This window comes from Elephas maximus, chromosome 9 (assembly GCF_024166365.1).
Source record: "Elephas maximus indicus isolate mEleMax1 chromosome 9, mEleMax1 primary haplotype, whole genome shotgun sequence".
In the NCBI taxonomy this organism is placed as follows: Eukaryota; Metazoa; Chordata; class Mammalia; order Proboscidea; family Elephantidae; genus Elephas; species Elephas maximus.
In genome coordinates this window covers 120,746,488-120,773,914 of record NC_064827.1, presented here as the reverse complement: position 1 = coordinate 120,773,914, position 27,427 = coordinate 120,746,488, and the positions used below count along the sequence as shown (strand labels likewise).

Genomic DNA, 27,427 nt, shown 5'->3' with positions numbered 1-27,427 from the left:
AAGTCAAAGTCATCTCATGATTTATAGGCCATTCCCACTGTACATACTGGACACAGTTCATCCAAGGTCACAGAATCCGTAAGAGGTAGCCAGGTTGGTTCCAAAAGAAAAGCCAAACCAGTGCTTTTGGGTCAGTTCTAACTCATCGCGACCCCACGCGTTTCACAACAGAACTGTGTTCCATAGAGTATTCTCTGGTTGAATTTCCAAAGGAGATCACCAGGCATTTGTTCCTAGGAGCCTCTTCGTGAACGTGAACAACCACCATTTCCATGACCAGGCACCTCCTTAACCCTTTGTGCCGGGGACATCAAATGGCCTTAAATCGTGCAAACTTTTACTGTTACAAATCAGGTGCCAATACAGTTAGGGAAAAATATATCTTACTGTTAAACTCAGCTCTCAGAGTTATATAATTTCCATGCAATGAAACTCACCCATTTAATTTATTGTTTTGTGAGCTTCAGCAATTTTAAATACCGTGGTGTAACCATCCTCTCAATCAACATCTAGACCACAGATTCAGATTCTCCAAAACCCCATGATTATATTACAGATACTTATTATGAATAGCTTCAGACTCTGGTATTTCAGCAGTCACCATTTGGAGGCCACAGGGTAGAGCTGGTGCGAAGCCTTGAGGACTGCTTTCATTTGGGAACAGGAAGAAGACTCACATCTGCCTTTGTGGTGAGACCTCTTTACCCATGGTTTCATTAAACAGGTGTGTGGAAAGTTCTCATTACAAAAAGAAATATACATACTACTGGTGATAAAACGTATCTACATGCTGTGATGTTCGGAAAACAAGCTTCATCTAGAGAACAGACCTACCCTGCCCGTCTCCCAAAACTATGACGCTCAGGACTCTGCCTCCTTGAACCTCCTTATGCCCTTGATGGCAGCCAGGGCACAGCCCAGCAAGCTTCACTTTTCTTCTTCAGGGTAAACTCTCTCTTCATCCCATGCCATGTACCTCAAAAAAAAAAAAAAAAAAATTGGCCCCACATCTCCCAGCTCTGTACCTCATCAGCCCTTCCAGGAATTTCCTTCATGCAATCTTGGTGTGGGATTTTCATTCCTGGGGCAAGATGCTGAGACTCTCCTATTCCTCTCTCCTAAATCTCAGGATCCATGTCTTACCACTTATAAATTAAATGAAGCAGAGAAAATTAAATACACAACAACACAAGAAAATTTATATATTGCAAACACAAAGGGCTCTGAATATAAAAAAATAATCTTGGAAAAGAAGAACAGACTATGGGACGCACACTTCAAGATATAAAATAGCACTACACACATGTAATAAAGAAAACAGTCTGGTTCTGGCATAAGAAGAGGCGTAGACACCAACGGTATAGAATTGAGATGTGAATTCGTACATCTTTGCCCAATTTGTTTCAATACTGTAGCTAAGTTCATTCAAAATACAAAGAACAGTTCTCTAACAAATGATGCTGAGACAACTTGATCTCCACAAGGAAAAGGATGACATACTCTATAGCATATACAAAAATTAACTCTAAATGCATCAAAGATCTAAATACTAGAGCTAAAATCATAAAACTCTTAAAAGTAAACATCAGGGTTATGTTTTCTGAATTTTTTTCCCCACTTCTTCATACATATGAGGGAAGAAACAAAAGAAACAGATAAATTTGTCTTGGTGAAAATTTAAATCTTTTCTGCATCAATGAGCACTGTCAAGAAAGTGAAGACAACTACTGATTGTGAGAATATACTTGGAATCTGTACTTGCATATCCAAAGATATAAAGAGTGCCTAAAACTGAACACATATACAAAAAAACGGCCCAACTCAAAAAAGGGGCAGAAGACATAACTGACATTATTCCACAGAAAATATACAAGTGGCCAGTAAGCAAGGGAGAAGATGCTCAGCATCATTAGTCATTAGGGAAATGCAAATCAAAATCACAAAGAGGTATCACTCCACACCACACCGATGGCTATTGACAGAAAAAAACAAAAACAAACAGGCAAACAAACATAGGAGAAACTGGGTGTCATGTCCATTGAAAACTGTAGAACACAGTTTGATGGCACCTCAAATGCATTCACAAAGAATTACCATAGACACTCCTAGGTACATAAACAAAAGAACTGAAAGCAAGAAAGCAGATACTTGGACACTGACGTTTATTGCAGAATTATTCATTGACTCAAAAAGGTGGAAACAAGCCCACTGTCCATGAAAAGATGACTGGATACACAAAATGTGCCATACAGATACATGCAATATTGTGCAGCCATAAAGAGCAAAGAAATTCTGTTACTTGCAATAAATGGATGAACCTTGAAACCATTGGTCTGAGTGAAATAACTGAAATCTCAAGAACAATTATTGCATGATCCCACTTACATGAACATCTACAATATGCAGACATAGAGCAGGTTAATGGCTAGGAGGGCTGGAGGCAGAAAACATGAGGAGTGATTGCAAAACAAAGCAACAACAACAAAACGAATATTCAAAACCAAGTGAAAAGATCCTACAAAATCCTCCCATCTGTTATCGATGAAATATTGTATTTAATAAAATATCTGCCAACAAATACAACATAATTACAACAAAGTACGGACATCCCGTTGAACTGGACATCATGAAGATGCAAAAGTCCTTGGGTTTGTCCAAGTGAGGTAGTAGGTGTTTGTGGAGGCAACTGGGGTCCGCAATGGTTACTGGACACCATCTGATGTGTCTGAAGCTACACATGTCATGGGGGAAAATAAAGAATATCACGTCGCCCTATCAGAAAAACAGGACACAGAGAAGACACTCCCAGTGCTAGGAGCATGGTGAGGCTTCAGAAAAGAAAGGACTCAGGAAAGAAATAAATAGTCATGTCTATTCACAGAAAGCCTTCTTCGTGCTCTCTAGATCCATCCTCCCAGTCCTTTCTCTAGGACAGGGCTTTCTCACGCCCTCCCCTGTCACTTATCTGATTCCAACCCTGCTTTGCTTCTCCTACTCCCACTGAACTGGCTTCAAGCCTGCCTGGGAAGAACCAAGTGATGAGACACACCAGAGAAAACCCAATCCATTCTCTCTTTGGTGTCCTGAAGCCTCCTGTGATAGAAGAGATGAGGGGTGTGGCTGGGAAGCCCTAGTATAAGAAGGGATGTGTCATCTTCTTCCATATTGTTCAAGGAACACAGACCCAGTGTTTAATCTCCCTTACCTGTCAGCCCCTCTGAGCCAATAGAGCTAGGCCAGGCCCCATATACTTACTCGGGTGTGACCGAGACCCTCACCTGCATCCTTACACATCTCAACACAGGGACACACAGAAGGTTCAGCATACCCACACCCAAGGTTGGAGGGATTCCAGCTGCGCAAGCCTGTATCTGGCAGTTTTTGAGCTAACTGAAGTCCCATCAACTCAGGGTTCTTGGGACTCTCTGTTCCCAGGCCCAGGTGCTAAGACTGTGTTTTCCCTCTTTCCTGGTTACTGGTGCTCTTTGAGTCTAGAAACCCTACCAATCTCTGAGGGGGGACCTTTTGGCGGGGCTGCCATGCCAGGCTTGGGACAGGTGCAACTTTTTTTTATCAAAATGACATCTTCCATTTTTATAACTTTAAGGAAGTCTTTTGTAGCAGATTTGCCCATAGCAAACCATCCTTTGAAGTCCTGACTGCAGCTTCCATTGTTTTTGATTGTTGATTAAAGAGGCATGAAATCCTTGACAACTTCAAATATGTCTCTATTTATGTTGGTTGTCCAGTGTAAGGATTTCATTTTCTTTATGTTCAGGTGTAATCCATGCTGAAGACTGTGGTCTTTGGCCTTCATCAGGTAGTTCTTCGAGTTTTCTTCATTTGCAGCATGGAGGATTGCCATCTCCATATCCCAGGTTGTCAGTGACATTCCTCCAATGCTGATGCCCATTCTGCTTCATATATTCTGGCTTCTCAGATTATTTGTTAAGCAGAGAGATTGAACAGTGAGATGAAAGGATACAATACTGTCACATGTCTTCTTCATGAAGACATAGAAGGGCATAAGGCCCCAAATGCCCCACTCATACTATCCAATAAGTACCCAAGTGATGCCTAAATGTTCTCGCTTAGCACATTCTAATGACACACAGGCACATACACAGACAGACATACACACACACACACACACACACACACACGCAGAGTGACCAATGTTATCAATTCACTCTCCGTTGCAAGCGTTGCAAGCCTTGATTTGTAAACACTGACGATTTACCTGATATACATAATCCTGCCATTGCTAATTTCAAGGTACCACCCTGATGTCACTGACCCACACTTGGGCAGAGATACGCACCATCTACTATCCCAAATTAACTGGAGCTGATTCCAGCATAACTGATCCACTTTCCTATGAGTATGTACACACACTGCGTCTGCACCACGAGAAGGACCCTTAACTCCCACCCCAATATATAAACCAAACATCGCTATATGTTTCCAGAACACACAACTCCTCACAACTCCTGAACACACACATAAACTACTACCCACACTCTAAATACACAAACATAACACCTCATACTGCGTATAGTTTTATGAGAATACCCTACAGACCATGAATACACACAGTAATTCCTACAACTACATATTCTCTCAACATGTGCCTGAACACGTACGTGGACAATCAATAGTACCCATATATACTCACTGAACACTGTACACACAATCGAGCTCTCTAACACCACCAAGTTCAAAATCTAACCTCAAAGGTCACCCTAATACAGACCCACAAGAAATCACACATCTCTAGAACACATACGATATACAATTCCCAAATGAATGCACAATTTATAGAACGCCTCTGAGTTTCCAAATATACATACTGAACCCCCCACATGCCCCAGAATAAACACCCCAGAAAGCCAATGAAACCAAATACACACACAACTACATACAACCTGTATTATTAATACATATAAGTACACCAAATAAACACTGAAAATGCACATACAAGCTATGCCACCAAATTCTCCAAGAATTAGACCAGAATAGGCACAAAGAGGATCCCTGACTGCTTTCAGACAGACACAAACACCCTACACACTCACCCAAAACACAACCACGGATACAAAAAAAAACAAAACCAGACTCGCTGCCGTCAATTCAATTCTGAATCATAGTAGCCCCCACATATTCAGGGATGCAAATAAAACTCCAAAACATCAACACTTCTAGCACTCTAGCTAATAGACACACACACAGGTCCCCCTACTTGCCCACACATACCAGGCACAACACATACACACACACACACACACACACAGATTCCCAATTACTTAATGTATACAGCACCCAGAACACCATAGATTGTCACATATCTCTAGAAGTTGGCCTCGTTTCCCCAGCCTCCAAAAATGCCCAGACACAATTGCAAACACCCTATCATTCTCCAAGGAAAGACATGCAGAACACCCCAAGAAAAATTCACCCACTGACTCATGATTACACACACCAGCATATTCTCTCAGTCAATGAAATATCTCTTGCACATCCTATACAAATACATGGAAACCCCATTTCAGGCCCTCTATACTACGTTCCAGAACTGCCACATCCTCAAAATCTCATACATAACCACATCAACATGCTTCCAGTACATACACAAATTCATTTCTCCCACAACCTATGCAAATGCACAACCTCGTTTTTTCATCAGATACCCACCTCCTCATTTCCCAGAATATACCATACTCCCTACTGAAACATATTACACATGACCCTAGAAAATATTCATCCCAACTGCCATGCCCCTTCGTGAAACATACAAACTCTTTACGCGTACAACTGTCCTCATACCCTGAACATAACCTTATTTATTCAGGAAACTAAAGATATGCAAACATGACCCTATATCTTCAAATACTAATATAACTCACAATGCCTGCCTATACATAATCAAACAATCCACAATACTCATACAGAAGCCAATCCCCAATTTTCTTGAATGCAGAATCATACAAACCCCAGACCAAACATGGCAGATGCATGTGCAACTCCAGGAAAGCACTGAGGCAACACAACCATACAACATGCCCTGAGTACATACCAGTGATCCTTCCTCATGCCCAAAATATACAAAACCAAAAGGCCTTACACGCAAGCTAACACACACAGGCACACTCCCTCATATGCCCAAACGTCAAGCAGAGAAACTCATTCCAAACCTGCCATTAGATACACAGGAAGACCCAAAATTCATGGCAGAAGAGCCACACCCAAAGTATTCCCCTGAGCCAAAATTTGCATACAGCTCACTTCCAAGTCCTTGAGTGTACATACCTATACCTCATGACCTGCACACTCCCACAAAAACTCACTTATATTGAATCACAAAGGTTCATGTAAACACCACCAACCCACACACTTCAATACAAATATCTAATTCCAAGAATCCATTCAACACATGGACAATCCCCACACTGTGAATTCACATAAACACATTTCCAACAAAGTCCCAAATAACAGGCACAAAAGCACCCACACCTCTCAATTCCCCCAATCCCTACAAGGCTCACAACTAAATCTCCATACTATTTCCAGATATAAGCAACATGCCACAAGTACTCCACCCTCAGAAATCAAACACAGAGGTGGTGCGGCCAACATCATGGAGTAGTCAGACGCCTCCCATGGTCCCTCTTACAACAACAACAAAAAAAAAAAGGACATGAAAAAATATGTGACTTGATTATAAATGACAATCTACTAGCCCTGAACATCTAAGGCAATGTTGAGGAATCGGACTGAGTGGCAGGCGGAGGGAGAGACGGTTAAGAAGCACTGAGGAGTTGGCCAGCACTGAGGCAAGCAATGGCGTTTGGGACATGTTTTCCAAATTGGGGAAGGCTGAGGGATGGAGATTCCACTCCCACCTCCAGAATCAATGAAAAGTGGTGCTCAATTGGCAAAAGTATGTACATGCATCCAACTTACCCTGCAGATCAAAAAACACCCCTTTGGGAAAAACCTTTCTCCCATTTACCTGCCCCCTTCCTGCTCTACACTCAGTCCAAGCTGGCTACAGAGACTGCCACATCCCCTGGGCTGAAAGAAAGATCCATCGTGCTCCCTGAGCCATTCTCCTGGCATTGGAGAGGGAACAATTTCACAAACAGGGAAAAATTATCTGCTGGGTCCTTTAAACCAAGAACTCACAGCAGAAACAGCTCCTTTGCCAAGGCACAGGCATAAGAGGTCCAAAGACTTTGAATGTCTTTCATCCCTGCAGAGACCTGTGTGGGCCCATTTCAACAGTCTAGGCCCTCATTAACACAGTACAACAGGGTATATACCTGAACTCTAACTTCAACTCTTTCAACTATATGTGGAGAGGAAGGTTCATGACATTTGACATGACTCTGTCCATTAAGCAGGGTCAACACATACCCACATCAGAGGCCTGAGGATTGGTGTCTCCACCCATGCCACCTAGCCACCCATGAGAGGGGTCGAAGAATAAGTGGTGGCTTCACTCCTTACAACCAATAGCACTGGGTGCCCATAATTTGGATGTGGGGGAGGGACAAAAATACAGAGAGAATTGTTGAAGATTTGTTGGAAGGAAACTTCCCTGATACTGTGAAAAATGAGAAGATATCCACTCAAGATGCTCATTGAACCTCATACAAGGTAGATCCCAAAAGAAAGTCACCATGACATATCATAATCAAACTTGCCAAAACCAAAGGTAAAGAGATTATTTTAAGAGTGGCTAGATATAAATGAAAAGTCACCTACAAAAGAGAGTCAACAAGACTAAGCTCATACTACTCAGCAGAAACCATGCAGGCAAGAAGGTAATGGGCTTTATATAAAGTCTTGAAGGTCAAAACTGCCAGCCAAGAATTATATATCCAACAAAACTGTCTCACAAATATGATGGCGAAGTTAGGACATTTCCAATAAAAAAATATGTTTAGGGAATTTGCAAAAACCAAGCCAAAATTACAAGAAATACTTAAGGGAGAATTCAGGTTACAAAATCAACAACATCAAACAATAACCCAAGACTGGAACACAGGATAGAGCAACCAGATGTCAACTCAGATAGGGAAATCACAAAAATAAATCAAAGCTAAAATGACCAAAATAGGGAAACTTGCCATCATTAGTTAAAAGATGACAATATTAAAACAAAAAAGAGGGACTAAATAATGTAGTCATATATCTTTCATATGGAGAGGGAATCAAGGAGATATAAAGAAATAAAGGATTGCTTTAAATGTAGAAAAATTGGGGTAAAGAGTAAGGTAACCACAAAGGAAACTAACAATCCTACACATCAAAATAAAAAACAAGAAAAACATAAAGGCTCCACAAATACAAAATCAACAACAATGAAAAAGATGAAAATACATTTAAAAAAAAAACCGCACAACACAGAAAATTAAGTGGAATAAAGAAACTGTCAACAACGTACAAAAAAAGACATAAGAATGGCACACTAAGCTTATAAAACCCAAAACCAAACCCACTGCCATCGAGTCGATTCCGACTCAGAGCGACCCTACAGGACAGAGTAGAACTGCCCCATAGAGTTACCAAGGAGAGCCTGGCGGATTCAAAATGCCGACCTCTTGGTTAGCAGCAGTAGCACTTAACCACTACGCCACCAGGGTTTCTACTAAGCTCATACCTAACAGTAATTACACTGAAAGTAAATGGAGTAAGTTTGCCAATAAAGAGACAGACGCAGAATGGATAAAAAAAAAAAATGATGCATCTTTTTGCTGCCCACAAGAGACATGCATTAGACTCAAAGACACAAACTAAAACTCAAAGGATGGAAATATATATACATACATATATACATACTATATATATATATCTCAAGCAAACAATCAAAACAGAGCAGGAGTGCAAATATTAATTTCTGACAAAATACACTTTAAATAAAATCTACCACAAAGGAGAAGGAAGGACACTATAGAATGATTAATGGGTCAATACACCAGGAGGATGTAACCATAATAAATATTACCCACCCAATGATAGGACCCCAAAATACATAAAACAAACTCTAAGAACATTGAAAAGAGAGACAACTCCACAATAATAATAGGAGACTTCAACACACCACTTTCAGTGCAGGACAGAACATCCAGACAGAAGCTCAAAGGAAATAGAAGATCTAAATGCCACAATCAACCAACTTGACCTCATGGATGTATACAGAACACTGCACCCAAAAGCAGCCAAGTATAATTTCTTTTTAATGCACCTGGAACGTTGTCCAGAATAGACCATACATTAGGCCATAAAGCAAGCCTTAACTGAATTCGGAGCACTGAAATATTTCAAAGCACCATTTCTGACCATAAAGCCATAAAAGAAGAAATCAATAACAGAAAAGGCAAAGAAAAAAATCAAACATATGGAAACGCCTTGCTCAAAAACTACTGGGTTATAGAAGAAATTAAGGACAGAATAAAGAAATCCACAGAATCAAACAAGAATGGAAAAACTTGCCGGAACTTTTGGGACACCGCAGAAGCAGTGCTCAGAGGTCAATGTATAGCAATAAATGCACACATCCAGAACAAAAAAAAGAAAGGGCCAAAAATCAAAGCACTAATCCTACAACTCAAACAAATAGAAGGAGAGCAGCAAAAGACACCAGAAGAAAGCAAATAATAAAAATCAGAGCAGAACTAAATGAAAAGAGACTAGAAAAACAATTGAAAGAGCTAAGGAGAACAAAAGCTGTTTCTTAGAAAAGACTAACAGAATCGATAAACCACTTGCCAAACAAAGAAAAACAGGAGAGGAAGCAAATAACGCAAATTAGAAATGTGATGGGCAATATCACAACAGGCCCAACTGAAATTCAATAATCATAACACAATATTATGAAAAATTGTACTCTAACAAATTTGAAAACCTAGAGGAAATGGAAAAATTTATAGAATCACACAACCTATCTAAACTAACACAAACAGAGGTAGAACAACTAAATAAGCCATAACAAAAGAAGAGATTAAAAACGTAATTTAAAAACATCCAACAACAACAACAACAAAAAACCCTGGCCCTGACAGCTTCACTGGAGAATTCTACCAACTTTCACAAAAGAGTTAACGCCACTACTAATAAAGGTATTTCAGAGCATAGAAAAGGATGGAACACTGCCAAACTCATTCTATGAAGCCAGCATAGCCCTGATGACAAAAACAGGTAAAAACACCACATAAAAGAGAACTATAGACCAATGGACCTCATGAGATTAGACGCAATAATCCTCAACAAAATACTAACCAATAAAATTAAAAAATATATATTAAAAAAAGAAATTCACCATGCCCAGTGGGATTTATACCAGGTACGCAGGGATGGTTCAACATTTAAAAAAAAAAAAACAGAGTAATCGATCACATAAATAAAACAAAAAAAACAGACCGTCTTATCAATTCCTGCAGAAATGGCATTTGACAAAGTCCAACACCCATTCATGATAAAAACACTCAGCAGTATAGCAATAGAAGGTAAATTCCTCAACATAATAAAGGACATTTATACAAACCCAACAGCAAACATCATCCTAAATGGAGACAGTCTGAAAGCATTCCGCTTGAAAACTTGAACCAGAAAAGGATGCCCTCTATCACCACTCTTATTCAACTTTGTGCTGGAAGTCCTAGCCAGAGCAATTAGGCTAGAAAAGAAATAAACGGCATCCAAATTGATAAGGAAGAAGTAAAAGTATCTCTATTTGGAGATAATATGATCTGATACACAGAAAACCCTAAGGAATAAACAAGAAAACTACCAGAACTAATAGAAGAGTTCAGGAAAGTATCAGGATACAAGATAAACATAGGAAAATCAGTTGTATTCTTCTACACCAAAAAAGAGAACATCAAAGAGGAAATGACCAAATCATTACCATTCACTATAGCCCCCAAGGAGATAAAATACATAGGAATAAATCTAACCAGAGACGTAAAAGATCTATACAAAGAAAACTACAAGACACTACTTCTAGAAAACAAGAGAGACCTACATAAGTGGAAAAACATACCTTACTCATGAATAGGAAGACTCAACATTGTGAAAATGTCTATTCTACCCAAAGTGATCTATAGATACTAGGATTCATGATCCCAAATTCAATAGCATTTTGTGATGAGATGGAGAAACAAATCACCAATTTCACATGGAAAGGTCAGAGGCCCCAGATAAGTAAAGCATTACTGAAGAAAAAGAACAAAGTGGGAGACCCTCATACTACCTGATTTTAAGAATCTATTATACCACCATTCTAGTCAAAATACCGTGGTACTGCTACGACAACAGATACATAAACCAAAGGAACAGAACAGAGAATCCAGAAATAAATTCATACACATATGAGCAGCTGGTTTTTGACAAAGGCCCAAAGTCCATTAATTAGGGAAAAGACAGTCTCTTGAACAAATGGTGCTGGCATAACTGGGTATTCATCTGCAAAAAATTGAAACAAGAACCATACTTCACACCATGGACAAAAAGTAACTCAAAATGGATCAAAGACTATAAAATCTAAAACGACAAAGATCATGGAAGACAAAATAGGGACAACACTGGGAGCCCTAACACACGGCATGAACAGTATACAAAACATTACTAACAACACACAAATACCAGAAGAGAAACTAGATAACTCAGCACTCCTAAAAATCAAACGCTTATACTCATCCAAACACTTCACCAATCCAGTAATAAGACAACCTACAGAGCGGGAAAAAAATTTTGGCTACAAGAAATCTGATCACCATCTGATCTCCAAAATCTACAAGATACTGCAAAACCTCAACAACAAAAAGACAAATAACCCAACTAAAAAGTGGGCAAGGGACATGAACAGTCACTTCACCAAAGAAGACATTCAGGAATAGATACCTGAGGAAGTGCTCGCGATCATTAGCCTTCAGAAAAATGCAAATCAAACTGCAGTGAGATAACCATCTCACCCCAACAAGGATAGCAGTAATCCAAAAAACACAAAATAATCAATGTAGGAGAGGTTGTGGAGACTGGAATACTCATACACTGCTGGTGGGAATGTAAAATGGTACAACCACTTTGAAAATCGATTTGGAGCTTCCTTCAAAGGTAGAAATAGAACTGCCACGTGACCCACCAATTCCACTCCTTGGAATATATCCTAGAGAAATAAGAGCTCTCACACAAATAGATACATGCACACCCACGTTCACTGCAGCACTGTTCACAACAGCAAAAAGATGGAAACGGCACTGAGGCGGGATCAAGACGGTGAAATACCCAGATACTTCTGGGGATCCCTCTTACAACAAAGACCAGAAAAATCAAGTGGAATGAGTATATTTACGACAAGCTCCCAACAACAACAACAAAAAAAAACCCTGGCCCGGTTGGCTTTACGGCAGAGCTCTAAAATACTTCCGAGAAGAATTTACACTACTACTACTAAAGGTATTTCAGAGCACAGAAAAGGACGGAATATTCCTAAACTCATTTTATGAAGCCAGCATATCCCTGATACAAAAACCTGGTAAAGACACAACAAAAAAAAGAAAATTACAGACTATATCCATCACGACAAATGTTCCCCTGCTATTCATAAGGTTTTCACTGGCTAATGCTTTTCAAAAGTAGACTGCCGAGGCCTTCTTCCTAGTCGGTCTTAGTCTGGAAGCTCAGCTGAAACCTGTCCTCCATGGGTGAGCCTGCTGGTATCTGAATACTGGTGGAATAGCTTCCAGCATCACAGAAATATAGAAGACAGCTCCCTGGCCAACTGACTAGAAGAGATCCATATTTATACCTGTTCCCAAGAAAGGTGATCCAACCGAACGTGGAAATTATACAATATCATTAATATCACATGCAAGCAAAATTTTGCTGAAGATCATTCAAAAACGGCTGCAGCTGTATATTGACAGGGAACGGCCAGAAATTCAGGCTGGTTTCAGAAAAGGACGTGGAACCAGGGTTATCATTGCCAATGTCAGATGGATCCTGGCTGAAAGCAGAGAATACCAGAAGGACCTATACCTGTGTTTTATTGACTATGCAAAGGCATTCGACTGTGTGGATCATAACAAATTATGGATAACATTGCAAGGAATTGGATTTTCAGAACACTTAACATAGATCAAGAGGCAGTTGTTCAGACAGAACAAGAGGATACTGATCGTTTTAAAGTCAGGAAAGGTGTGCGTCAGGGTTGTATTCTTTCACCATACCTATTCAATCCCTATGCTGAGCAAATAATCCAAGAAGCTGGACTATATGAAGAAGAACGGGGCATCAGGATTGGAGGAAGACTCATTAACAACCTGTGTTATGCAGATGACACAACCTTGCTTGCTGAAAGTGAAGAGGACTTGAAGCACTTACTAATGAAGTTCAAAGTATTTTTGGCCTCGCCTTTTCATGGCCAATCTTATTAAATTGCATATGGGCTAATTTAATCACATATGCTTCCAGGGTCGAAGATTTTCATGCAGTAGAAAAAGGAATTGCAGAATTTGGACATGATTGTCACTCCATAATGCAATGTTTAAATCATTGGCCCTGAGCTCACTCATTCAAATCCAATGGCCTAAATCCATAAGTACACATCATGGGAAAAAATTGTTGGGCTAACTGACAAACAGAAGAATCAAGGAGCAAGCCTGCTTATCTTGAGTGCCTAGATGCAATAATTTGCCTCACCATTCATCTGGATTAAAAATTATTTAAAGTTGCTCCATAATAGAAGCTCAAGTCCTAAGAAAAGTCGCCAAGATTTTGCTTTTATCAATCACCATGAGTAGCTTTAAAAAATATCAGGATGATTTTTCTTGAACCTCTCTAACTTCATTATCTAAGCTAAGATGTGAGTAGAGTTGTACATTGTAGCTGCCAGAGAAAACACAAAGATAGGTGCATGCAACAAGGTACTTCCCTGGTTGCAGAGAATTAAGGATTGGGCAATGTCCAGGGAGGCAGAAGCATTCTTTTCACAGTGGTTTGGCAAAAACTGTGGATGGTGAAGATAGAAATATTCATCGGGTCCTATCAAGTTAATAGTTCAGATAAAAATGAGAAATTACAACGGCCACATTATGAAATGGCTTTGTCACATAATTGTAGCAAAGAGGGGAGAAGAACCCTTGTCTCCTCTAGGCTTCCAATTCTACATGCCTTTTTCTACATTACCCTCCTGAGTCAAAATATCTTCCCCAGGGTCAAGAAACTATGTTAGTGCCAGCAGGGAAATGTTCTGAGTGAAGGCTGTCAGTGTGGAACACTCCTCCTCGATGTCTCTCTCCTTCCCTTACACCCTCCCATCTGAAGGTCACTACTGCTGTGAGAGCAGGATTAAAGTTGGTCTCACATTTCTTTTCTTATTGCAACCACTTGGGGTTGGCACCCTTCATCTCTAATGACCAATTTTCCAACCAGGCCTCTCTTCTTGAAACAACCACACAATGAGTGCTCTTTCAACTCATTTTCATATTAATACACTGAAAATTATGCTCATGATGAAAAAAAAGTCAAAGATACTGTATTTAATGAACATTCTGCCTTGACTCCCACAAAGATACGAGCATGTACCTTGATGAGACTGGATTCCAAAGAGCAAGGGTGTGAGTGGGGCTTCATGGCTCAGAATGGCCAGTTAGGAGTCAGATGGGAGCAAGTGTGTGTGTGATTTGACTTTGTTGAGTAGAGTTCTGTTTTGGTCTCGAGATTCCCACCCATTTCAGGGCCATGGGGCTCTATCTAACACCTAAAGAGACCAGGGCTGTAGCACATTAAGCCCATTAGCGTCAGAGAAGAAAAAAAAATTTCTTCTTCCTCGCCCTTATATCTGCTCCCATGCCAATAAGCTGAGGTGCACAAGAGAGTTTGATGATTATTCAATATCCAGATAATCAAAATGACCCACTTGCAATCTCTATAATGTGACAGCACAGTCCCCATTTCCACCCCAGATTTCCCATGTCCATTCAACCAGCTCCTATCCCTTTCTGCCTTCTCATCCCGCCTCCGGGCAGGAATTGCCCATTTAGTCTCGTGTATCCACTTCAACTAAGAAGTATACACTTGACGAGTATTATTTCATATTTTGTATTCCCCTCTAATCTTGTCTGAAGTGTTGCCTTCAGGAATGGTTTTAGTTATGGGTTAACAGAGAGTCTGGGAGCATGTCCTCTGGGGTTCCTCTAGTCTCTGTCTGACCATTAAGCCTGGTCTTTTTCCATGAAATGGAGTTCTGCTCTGCACTTCCTCCCGCTGCATCTTGGACTCTCTGTTGTGTTCCCTATCAGGCTGGTCATTATTGGTACTGGCTCTTCTGGTGGAGTCTCTGGTTTATGCGGACCTTTAGTGTCTCGGGCTATTATTCTCCTTGTCTCTTTGGTGTTCTTCATTCTCCTTCAATCCAAGTGTGTTGGGGCCAACTGATGCATCTTAGATGGCCAATCACAAACTTTTAAGACCCCACAGGCCACTCACCAAAGTGGGATGCAGAACACTTTCCTAATAAACTTTTTGATGCCAATTGACCTAGACGTCTCCCGAAACTATGCTTTCCAGATCCCAGCCTCAGCTACTCTGTCCCTCAAAGTGTTTGGATATGTTCAGGAAACTTCTTAGCTTTTGCTTTGGTCCTGTTATGCTGACTTATCCTGTATTCTGTGTTGTCCTGCCCTCCACCAAAGATGATCCTTGTCTACAAACTGATTAGTGAACTCCCCATCCCTCCCTCCCGACACTCCTAACCATCAAAGAATGCTTTCTTTTGTGTTAAACCTTTGCTTGAGTTCTTACAATAGTGGTCTCATACAATATTTGTCCTTCTGTTACTGACTAGTTTCACTCAGCAGAATGCCCTCCAAAGTCATCCATGCTGTAAGATGTCTTGAGGATTCATCATTGTTCTTTATTGTTGCATAGTATTCCATTTTGTGTATGTACCATAATTTGTTTATCTATTCTGTTGATGGGCACCTACGTTGTTTCCACCTTTTTGCTATTGTGAACAATGATGCAATGAACATGTGCATGCATGTCTATTTGTGTGACATCTCTTATTTCTCTAGGATATATTCCAAGGAGTGGGATTGCTGGATCATATCCTACTGCTATTTCTAGCTTTTTAAGGAAGTACCAAATCTATTTCCAAAGTGGTTGTACCATTTTACATTCCCACCAGCAGTGTATAAGTGTTCAAGTCTCTCCATAACCTCTCCAACATTTATTATTTCATGACTTTTGGATTAGCCTTGCTGGGGAGAGATGGTTTCTCATCGTAGTCTTAATTTGCATTTCTCTAATGGCTTCGAAACAAAGTTGGAAACAAAGAAGGACCAGTACTTGGAAAATATGGCCTTGGTGAAAAACAATGCTGGAGATCAAGTGATAGAATTTTGCAAGACCAACGACTTCTTCATTGCAAATACCTTCTTTCACCAACATAAACGGCGACTATACACATGGACCTCGCCAGATGGAACACACAGAAATCAAATTGACTACATCTGTGGAAAGAGACGATGGAAATTTCAGTATCATCAGTCAGAACAAGGCCAGGGGCCGACTGTGGAAGAGACCATCAATTGATCATATGCAAGTTCAAGGTGAAACTGAAGAAAATCACAGCAAGTCCATGAGAGCCAAAATACAACCTTGAGTATATCCCACCTGAATTTAGAGACCACCTCAAGAATAGATTTGACACATTGAACACTAGTGACCAAGGAACAGACAAGTTGTGGAATGACATCAAGAACATCATCCATGAAGAAAGCAAAAGGTCACCAAAAAGACAGGAAAGAAAGGAAAGACCAAGATGGATGTCAGAGGAGACTCTGAAACTTGCTCTTGAGCAATGAGCAGCTAAAGCAAAAGGAAGAATTGATGAAGTAAAAGAACTGAACAGCAGATTTCAAAGGGCCTCTCCAGAAGACAAAGTAAAGTATTATAATGACATGTGCAAAGAGCTGGAGAAGGAAAACCAAAAGGGAAGAACATGCTCGACGTTTCTCAAGCTGAAAGAACCGAAGAAAAAATTCAAGCCTCAAGTTCCAATAGTGAAGGATTCCATGGGAAAAATATTAAACGACACAGGAGGCATCAAAAGAAGATGGAAGGAATACACAGAGTCATTATACAAAAAAGAATTAGCAGATGTTCAACCATTTCAAGAGGTGGTATATGATCAGGAACCGATGGTACTGAAGGCAGAAGTCCAAGCTGCTCTGAAGGCACTGGTGAAAAACAAGCCTCCAGGAATTGATGGAATATCAATTGAGATGTTTCAACAAACAGATGCAGTGCTGGAGGGCCTCACTCGTCTATGCCAAGAAATATGGAAGACAGCTTCGTGGCCAACTGACTAACCAAGATCCATATTTATACCTATTCCCAAGAAGGGCAATCCAACTGAATGTGGAAATTATAGAAGACCATCATTAATATCACATGCAAGCAAAATTTTGCTGAAGATCATTCAAAAGTGGCTACAGCAGTGTATCGACCGGGAACTGCCAGAAATTCAGGCTGGATTCAGAAGAGGACATGGAACCAGGGATATCATTGCTGATGTCAGATGGATCCTCGCTGATAGCAGAGAATACCAGAAGGACCTTTACCTGTGTTTTATTGACTATGCAAAGGCATTCAAGTGAGTGGATCGTAACAAATTATGGATAACATCGCAAAGAATGGGAATTTCAGAACACTTAATTGTGTTCATCAGGAACCTTTACACAGATCAAGAGGCAGTTGTTCGGACAGAACAAGGGGATGCTGATTGATTTAAAGTCAGGAAAGGTGTGCATCAGGGTTGTATTCTTTCACCATATCTATTTAATCTGTATGCTGAGCAAATAATACGAGAAGCTGGACTATATGAAGAACGGGGCATAGGATTGGAGGAAGACTCATTAACAACCTGCGTTATGCAGATGACACAACCTTGCTTGCTGAAATTAAGAGGACTTGAAGCACTTACTAATGAAGATCAAAGACCATAGCCTTCAGTATGGATTACACCTCAACATAAAGAAAACAAAAATCCTCACAACTGGACCAATAAGCAACATCATGATAAACGGAGAAAAGATTGAAGTTGTCAAGGATTTCATTTTCCTTGGATCCACAATCAGCAGCCATGGATGCAACAGTCAAGAAATCAAAAGACTCATTGCATTGGGCAAATCTGCTGCAAAGGACCTCTTCAAAGTGTTGAAGAGCAAAGATGTCACCTTGAAGGCTATTGTGTTCCTGACCCAAGCCATGCTATTTTCCATCACATCATATGCACGTGAAAGCTGGACAATGAATAAGGAAGACCGAAGAAGAGCTGACGCCTTTGAACTGTGGTGTTGGCGAAGAATATTAAATATACCATGGACTGCCAAAAGAACGAACAAATCTGTCTTGGAAGAAGTGCAGCCAGAATGCTCCTTAGAGGTGAGGATGGCGAGACTGCGTCTTACATACTTTGGACATGTTGTCATTAGGGATCAGTCCCTGGAGAAGGACATCATGCTTGGCAGAGTACAGGGTCAGCAGAAAAGAGGAAGACCTTCAACGAGGTGGATTGACACAGTGGCTGCGACAATGAGCTCAAGCATAACGATTGTAAGGATGGCGCATGACCGGGCAGTGTTTCGTTCTGTTGTGCATAGGGTCGCTATGAGTCAGAACCGACTCGAGGGCACCTAACACCAACAACAATGGCTAATAATCGTGAGCATTTCCTCATGTGTCTCTTAGACACTGGAATGTCTTCTGTGATGAAGTGTCTGTTCATATCCTCTGCCCATTTTTTAAATGGGTTATTCGTCTTTTTTTGGTTGACGTGCGGCAGCATCTTGTAGATTTTAGAGATTAGACCCTTATTGGATATGACGTAGTCAAATTTTTTTCCCAGACTGTAGGTTCTCTCTTTAGTCTTTTGGTGAAGCCTTTGGATGAGCATAAGTGTTTGAGCGTAAGTGTGAGGAGCTCCCAGTTTTCTAGTTTCTCTCGTGGCGTTTGTGCATTGTTAGTTATGGTTCGTACAGTATTTATGCAATGCATTAGGGTTTCCAGCATTTTCCCTATTTTTTCTTCCATGACCTTTAACATTTTAGATTTGATATTTGGGTGTTTGATCCATTTTGTCTTAGATTTTTTGTACATAGTGTGAGGTTATGTGTCTTCCTTCATTTTTTTTTTCAGATGAATATACAGTTATATCAGCACCATTTCTTAAAAAGACTGAGTTTTCCCCATTTAACGGACTTGGGGCCTTTGGCAAATATCAGCTGCTTGGAGCTGGATGAATTTATGTTTGGGTTCTCACTTCTCTTCCACTGGCCTATGTATCTGTTGTACCAGTAGCAGGCTGTTTTTACTACAGTGTTGGTATACTAGGTCCTCAAATCAGGTAGTGTGAGGCCTCCCACTTTGTTCTTTTTCTTCAGTAATGCTTTACTTATCTGGGGCCTCTTTTCCTTTCCATACGATGTTGGTAATTTGTTTCTCCATCTCGTTAAAGAAATGCCTTTGGAATTGGGATCAGGATTGCCCTGTATTTGTAGAAAGCTTTGGGTAAAATTAACATTTTCACAATGTTGAATCTTCCTATCTATGAGCATGGTATGTTTTTCCGCTTTGGAGGTCTCTTTTGGGTTCTTGCAGTAGCGTCCTGTAGTTTTCTTTGTATAGGACTTTTTTGTCTGTGCTTAGGTTTTTCCTAAGTATATTATCTTCTTGGGGGTTAATGTAAGTGCTATTGATTTCCTTTTCAGAGTTCTCTTTGTTGGTGTAGAGGAATCCAACTGGTTTTGACATGTTTTTCTTGTATCCTGATACTTTGCTGAAATCTTCTATTGGTTCCAGTAGTTTTCTTGTGCATTCTTTAGGGTTTTCTGTGTATGGGATCATATCATCTGTAAATAGAGATTTTATACTTCTTCCTTACCAATCTGGATGTCCTTTATTTCTTCTTCTTGCCTTATTGTTCAGGCTGGGACCTCCAACACAATGTTGATTAAGAGTGGTGATAAAGGACATCCTTGTCTGGTTCCCATTCTCAAGGGGACTGGGTTCAGAGTCTCTGCATGAGAATGATGTTGGCTGTTGGCTTAGTATAAATGCCCTTTATTATGTTGAGGAATTTCTCTTCGATTCCTATTCTGCAGACAGTATTCATCAGGAATGGGTGTTGGAATTTGTCAAATGCCTTTTCAGCGGCAGTTGATAATATCATGTGGTTCTTTTGTATTATTTATGCAATGGATTACATTGTTTTTTGTTTTTAATGTTGAACCATCCCTACATACCTGCTATGAATCCTATTGGGTCATGATGAACTATTTTTTTGATAGGCTGTTGAATTCTATTGGCTAGAATTTTGTTGAGGACTTTTGCATCTATGTCCATGAAGGTTATTGGTCTGTAATTTTCCTTTTTGTGGTGTCTTTACCTGGCTTTGGTAACAGGGTTAGGCTGGCTTCATAGAATGAGTTCAGGAGTACTCCTTCCTTTTCTATGCTCTGAAATACCTTTATTTCTACTGGTGTTACCTCTTCACTGAAAGTTTGGTAGAATTCTCTAGTGAAGGCATTTGAGTCAAGGCTTGTTTTTGTTAAGAGTTTTTTTTTTTTAATTACCTCTTCAATCTCATTTTTGTTATGGGTTTATTTAGCTTTTCTACCTCAGTTTGTGTCGGTTTACGTACGTAGTGTGTTTCTAGAAATTTGTCCATTTCCTCTAGGTTTTCAAATCAATTGGAGTATAAGTTTTCGTAGTATGCTATTGTGGTCCTCTTTATTTCAGTTGGGTCTGTTGCGATTTCGCCCATCTCATCTCTTATTATTATTTTTTTTTCATCTCTTATTCAGTTTATTTGCTTCCTCACCTGTTTTTCTTCCGCCCAATGGTTTGTCAATTTTGTGGATCTTTGTGAAGAATCAACATTTGGTCTTGTTGACTATCTGAATTATTTTTCTATTCTCTATTTATTTCTGCTCTAATTTTTATTATTTCCTTTCTTCTGATGCCTGAGGGCTACTTTTGCTGCTCTCTTTCTATTTGTTCCAGTTGTAGGGTTAATATTTTTATTCTGGACTTTCTTTTTTTCTGATGTGTGTGTTCATTGCTGTAAATTGACCTCAAAGCACTGTTTTTGCTATGTTCCAAAGGTTCTGGTAAGATGTGTATTCTCATTCGATTCTATGAATTTCTTTATTCTGTCCTTGATTTCTTCTATAACCCAGTAGTTTTTGAGCAAAGTGTCATTGGTCTTGCAAAATTCTATCATTCGGTGTCTTGCATAATTTCTATCACCGAGGCCATGCTTTTCAACTACCGATCCTTCTTCTTTGTTTCCAACTTTCACATTCCAATCACCAGTAATTATGGATGTATCTTGATTACAAGCCCCCATGTGTTTGTCACTTTTTCATACTGTGGGGCCTTGCGCAAGTTGCTGGAAGCTATGCCACTGGTATTCAGATATCAGCAGGGTCACCCATGGAGGACAGGTTTCAGCTGAGCTTCCTTAGACAGACTAGGAAGAAGGACCCAGCAGTCTACTTCTGAAAAGCATTAGCCAGTGAAAACCTTATTGATAAAAGGGGAACATTGTCTGATATGGTGCAGGAAGATGAGCCACCCACATTGGAAGGCACTCAAAAGACGACTGGGGAAGAGCTGCCTCCTCAAAGTAGAGTCAACCTTAATGATGTGAATGCAGTCAAGCTTTTGGGACCTTCATTTGCTGATGTTGCATGGCTCAAAATGAGAAGAAACACCTGCAAATATCCATTAATAATGGGAACCTGGACTGTACAATGTATAAATCTAGGAAAATGGGAAATAATCAAAAATAAAATGGAACACATAAACATCAATATCTCAGGCATTAGTGAACTGAAATGGACTGGTATTGACCATTTTGAATTGGACAGTCATATAGTCTACTATGCTGGGAATGAGAACTTGAAGAGGAATAGTGTTGCATTCATCATTAAAATGAACATTTCAAAATCTATCCTGAAGAACAACGCTGTCAGTGATAGGATAATATTCACATGCCTACAAGGAAGACTAGTTAATATGACTATTATTCAAATTTACACACCAACCACTAAAGCCAAAGATGGAGAAACAGAAGATTTTTATCACCTGCTGCAGTCTGAAAAAATAAGAAATGTGAGGCCAACTTAAATCCAGCTGTCAGAGCAGTAGCGGTTTCTGGATGGGCAGCTGTAGGGGCAGCAGAGAGAGGGTGAGGAGGAGAGTTCCACATTGATCGCCTTCACTCAAAAAGTGTCCTCACTGGCACTAACAACCCTGGTGGTGTAGTGCTTAAGAGGTATGGCTGCTAACTAAAAGGTTGGCAGTTTGAATCCTCCAGGTGCCCGCTGAAAACCCTAACAAGCTGTTCTACTCTGTCCTGTGGGTTCACGATGAGTCAGAATGGACTCAAAGGCAACGGGTTTGGGCACTAAAATAGTTTCTTATCCCTGTAGGAAGATATTTTGACTCAAGAGGAAATGTAGAAAAATGCAACAGCAGTAACTTTGTAGTGGAAAAGCAGAGAATTCATCCAGAGGAGACAAGGGTTCTTCTCTCCTCTTTGCTACAATTATGTGAGAAAGTCAATTTTTAATGTGGTCCTCACGAATTGCTTCATGATTTCTGATTGTTATCTGAATTATAAAACTGATGGGACCCTATCAATATTTCTATCTACAGCATCCACAGTGTTTGCCCAACCTCTGTGAAAAGAGAGCCTCCAAGCAGCTTCTGCCTCTCTGGAAATTCCTCTGCAGCCAGAGGGTACTTTCTTGCATGTGCCTTTCTTTGTATTCTCTCTGGCAGGTACAATGTACAACTCTACTCACAGCTTAGATGATACAGTTAGAGAGAGTCAAGAAAATCATCGTAATATTTTTTAAAGCTACTTGTGATTTATATAAGTAAAATATTGGCAACTTTTCTCGGGATTTGAACTTCTACCATAAGGCAAACATAAAGGATGTTCAATCCAGACTTTCCTATTATGGGAATGGTCAGGCAAATCATTGTATCTAGGCACTCAAGAAAAGCAGGCTTGCTCCTTGATTCTTCTGCTTGTCAGTTGGTCTATCCATTTTTTTCCCATGATGTACACTCAAGGAAGTGGGGCCACTGGATTTGAACGAGTGAAGTCAAGTCCAATATTCAAACATTGCATTGTGGAGAAACAAGCATGTCCAATTCTGCAATTTATTTTTCTAATTGAAAATCTTTGACCCTGGAAGCATATGTGATTAAATAAGCCCATATGAAACTTACCAAGATTGGCCATGAAAGGGCGAAGCCAAAAGTCCTTTGGACCCGGCTCCCTGACCATTCTTGTGGAAAGGTCTAAAACAGGTACTGTTCACTGATAAAAATCATCTCCTATCTCCCGGCTCTGTACATCATCAGCCCTTGCAGCAATTTCCTTCATGCAGTCTTGCTGTGGGATTTTCATTCCTGGGTCAAGATGCTGAGACTCTCCCATTCCTCTCTCCTAAATCTCAGTATCCATGTCTTAAAATGTCTTACCACTTACAAATTAAATAAAGCAAAGAAAATCAAGCACACAAGAACCAAGAAAATATACCACCTATGTATAATTTATATATTGCAATCCACAAAGTGTTCTCAATATACAAAACAATCTTGGAAAAGAAGAACAAACTATAGGACACACACTTCAAGATTTAAAATAGCAGTAAGCACATGCAGTACACTAAACATTCTGGTTCTGCCATAAGAATAGACAGAGACCAAAGAAATAGAATTGAGGGTCCAGAAATGAATTTGTAGTCTTTTTTTTTTTTTGCTCAATTTGTTTCAGCAATAATGCTACGTCCATTCAATGTGCAAAGAATGGTCTCTTTAACAAATGATGTTCGGACAACTGGATCTCCACACAGAAACGCATGAAGGTGGACACGTATTCCACACCACACAGAAAAATTTACTTGAACGGGATAGATGACCTAAATATGAGAACTAAAACCATAAAACCCTTAAAATTAAGCATCAGAGTTATATTTCATGTTTCCCCCCCACACACTTTCGTAGATATGACATAAGAAACAAATAGATAAATTTCTGTTGGTGAATTTAAATCTTTTGTGCATCAGTGAGCACTATCGAGAAAGCGAAGACAACTACAGGTTGCGAGAGCATACATGGAATCTCTATATTCCTTAAAAAAGGGTTTTATATTCAGAAATAGAAGGAGTGCCTAGAACTAAACACAGAAACACAAACTACCCAATTTAAGAAAGTGGCAAAAGGCATAAATAAGCATTATTCCTAAGAAAATACAAATGGCCAGTATGCACATGAAAAGAGGCATCATCAGTCATTAGGGAAATGCAAATCAAAATCACAATGAGGTATCAGTCCACGTCCCAATGACGGCTATTGCCAGAAAACAAAAACAAAAACAAACAAAAGAGCGTTAGTGAGAATGGAAGAAGCTGGGAGCCATGTGCATTGCTAGTGTGCATCTGAGGTCCTGCAGCCCCTGTAGTACACAGTTTGGTGGCTCCTCAAATAATCTAACAAAGAATTGCCATATGACCCTGTCATTCCACTCCTGGGCATATACACAAAAGAACTGAAAGTAAGAAAACACATACATGGACACTGATGTTTACTGCAACATTACTCACTGAATCAAAAAGGTGGAAACCACCCTAGTGTCCATGAAAAGACGACTGGATACACAAAACGTGACATATAGATACATGCAATATTATGCAGCCATACAGAGCAATATGATTCTGTTATTTTCAATAAGTGGATGAACCTTGAAAACACTGTTCTGAATGAAATAACTGAAATCCCAAGAAAAATTATTGCATGATCCCACTTACATGAAAATCTACAATATGCAAAGACATACAGCAGCTTGATAGCTAGGAGGGCTGGAGGCAGAAAGCATGGGGGGTGATTTCTAAAAACAAAGGAACAAAATCAACAAGAATATTCAAAACCAAATGAAAACAAACCTATGAAATCCTAGCATGTATTATTGATCAAATATTATATTTAAAATATGTCATATTTTGCAATATAAAAGAAGGCCAACCACCATTCTCCCAACAAAAGAGTACATATAGTACCAACTACAGTCATCATGTTGGGAGTAAAATATGAAGCAGGCTGGCAAGGCTACAAGGAATCCATTTGTACTACAGAGAAGCAGTTACTGGATCATTCCACAAAGAGGTATCAGTACACTTTTGGGCAGTAGAATCCACCATCATGAAGGACACTCACCTTAAGGTGAAGAAGTCTTTGGGTGGTCCAAGTGAGGTAGGAGGCGTGTGTGCAGTCACCTGGGGTCCACCATGGTCATTTGACATCCTCTGGTGTGTTTGAAGCTGGACATGACGTGGGGGAAAATAAAGAAGGTCAGATCACCCTATCAGAAAAACAGGACGCTGAGATGAGGCTCCCAGTGCTAGCAGCATCCTGAGGCTTCAGAAAAGAAAGGTCTCAGGGAAGTAAGAGCCATGTCTATTCACAGGTGGGCTTCCCCAAGCTCTCTAGATCTACTCTCCCCACCCTTTCTCAGGGGCAGGGCTTCCCCATGGCCTCCCCTGTCACTTACCTGACCCAAACCACTGCGTTGCTTCTCCCACTCCCACTGAACTGGCACCACGCCTGCCTGGGAAGGTGGGGATCCCAATCAACTGATCAGACACACCAGAGGAAACCATTCCATTCTATCTTTCAGATCCTGAGGCCACCTGTGACAGAAGAAACAAGGGGTGAGGCTGGGGAGCCCTACTATAAGAATGGAACTGTCATCTTCCTCCAGATTGTTCAAGGAAAACAGACCAGTTCCTCATCTCCCTTACCTGTCAGCTCCCCTGAGCCAACAAAGCTAGACCAGGCCACACATACCTGCACAGGTGTGACTGAGGCCTTCACCTGCATCTCACGCCTCTCAGCACTGGGTCACATCAGAAGGTTCACCCTACCCACAACCAAGGCTGGAGGGATTCTGGCTGTGCAAATCTGTATCTGGCTGTTTTTCAGCTGACCGAGGTCCTGTCATCTCAGGGTTCTTGCAGTCCTCTCTTCCCAGGCCCAGGAGCTAACACTGAGTTTTCCATACCTCCTGAGTTACTGGTGCTGTTTGACTTTAGAAAGCCTCCCTAGCTCTGAGGGACAGACTTTTGGTGGGATTGGCAAGCCAGGATTGGTCAGGTGCACCTTTCTTATCAAAGTGACATCTTGCATTTTTACAACTGTAAGGACGTCTTTTAAGAACGTCTTTTGCAGCAGATTTGCACAAGGCAAAAGTCCTTTGATGTCCTGACTACTGTTTTCATGGTTCTTAACTGTTGATTCAAGGGGCATGAAATCCTTGACAACTTCATATATGTCTCTTTTTACTTTGTCTTTCCAGTGGGAAGATTTTCATTTCCATTATGTTCAAGTGTAATCCACACTGAAGGCTGTGGTCTCTGACCTTCATCAGGTAGTTCTTCGAGTTTTCTTCATTGTCACCAGGCAGTGTCATCTGCGTATCCCAGGTTGTCAGTGACATTCCTCCACTGCTGATGCCCCATTCTTCTTCATATATTCTGGCTTCTCAGGTTATTTGTTAGGGATAGAGATTGAAAAATGAGATGAAAGGATACAATATTGCCACACCTCTTTCCCATGGACATATAGAAGGGCCTAAGTCCCCCAAACGCTCCACTCACACTCTCCAATAGAGTCCCCCTACGATGTCTATATGTTCTTGCTTAACACATTCTAACGATACACAGGCAGATACACAGACAGATAGAATGACACACACACGTGCGCGCGCACACACACACAGACACGCACACACACACACTGACCAATGATGTGTTGGTAAATATTTATCCATTCACTCTCCACTGCAAGTGCTGCAAGTCTGCTTTGTGAAGATTGACAACTCACCTGATAGAAGTCATCCTGCCATGGCTAATTTCAAGGTACTAGCCTGATGTCACTGACCCCCAGTGGGCAGAGATAAGCACCACCTAGTATCCCAAGTTAATAGGAGCCGATGCCAGCATACCTGATCCACTTTCCTATTAACATGTACACACATTCCACCTGCACCACGAGAAGGACCTTCAACTCCCACCCATAATATGTAAACCAAACGTCACTATATATCTCCAGAACACACAGCTCACAACTCCTAAACACACACATACAACTATGACCCACAACCTGAATATACAAACATACCACATCCTGCTGCTTATAGTTTTACAACAAAAACCGTACGGACCATGAACACTCACAGTCATTACTACGACGATGTATATACTCTCCACACGTGCCTGAACACACACACGTACAACAAACAGTACATATATACTCACTGAACACCGTACACACAATCTAGCTC

The 27,427-nt window shown here is 40.4% G+C and overlaps 1 long non-coding RNA gene across 2 annotated transcripts in view; it reads right to left on the bottom strand.

Moving 5' to 3' along the window:
* Positions 1-440: 440 nt before the first annotated feature.
* Positions 441-27,427, bottom strand: part of LOC126082774 (uncharacterized) — a 29,932-nt gene continuing 2,945 nt past the window's right edge. The window contains exons 2-4 of one of the 2 annotated variants that reach the window (XR_007518646.1): positions 25,637-25,775; positions 25,303-25,406; positions 441-976 (exon numbers count right to left, since the gene is read on the bottom strand). This is a non-coding gene — a long non-coding RNA (uncharacterized LOC126082774). Of the gene's footprint in view, positions 977-24,731; positions 24,977-25,302; positions 25,407-25,636; positions 25,776-27,427 lie in introns of those variants that run through there. The other variant, XR_007518647.1, reaches the window with a different exon arrangement.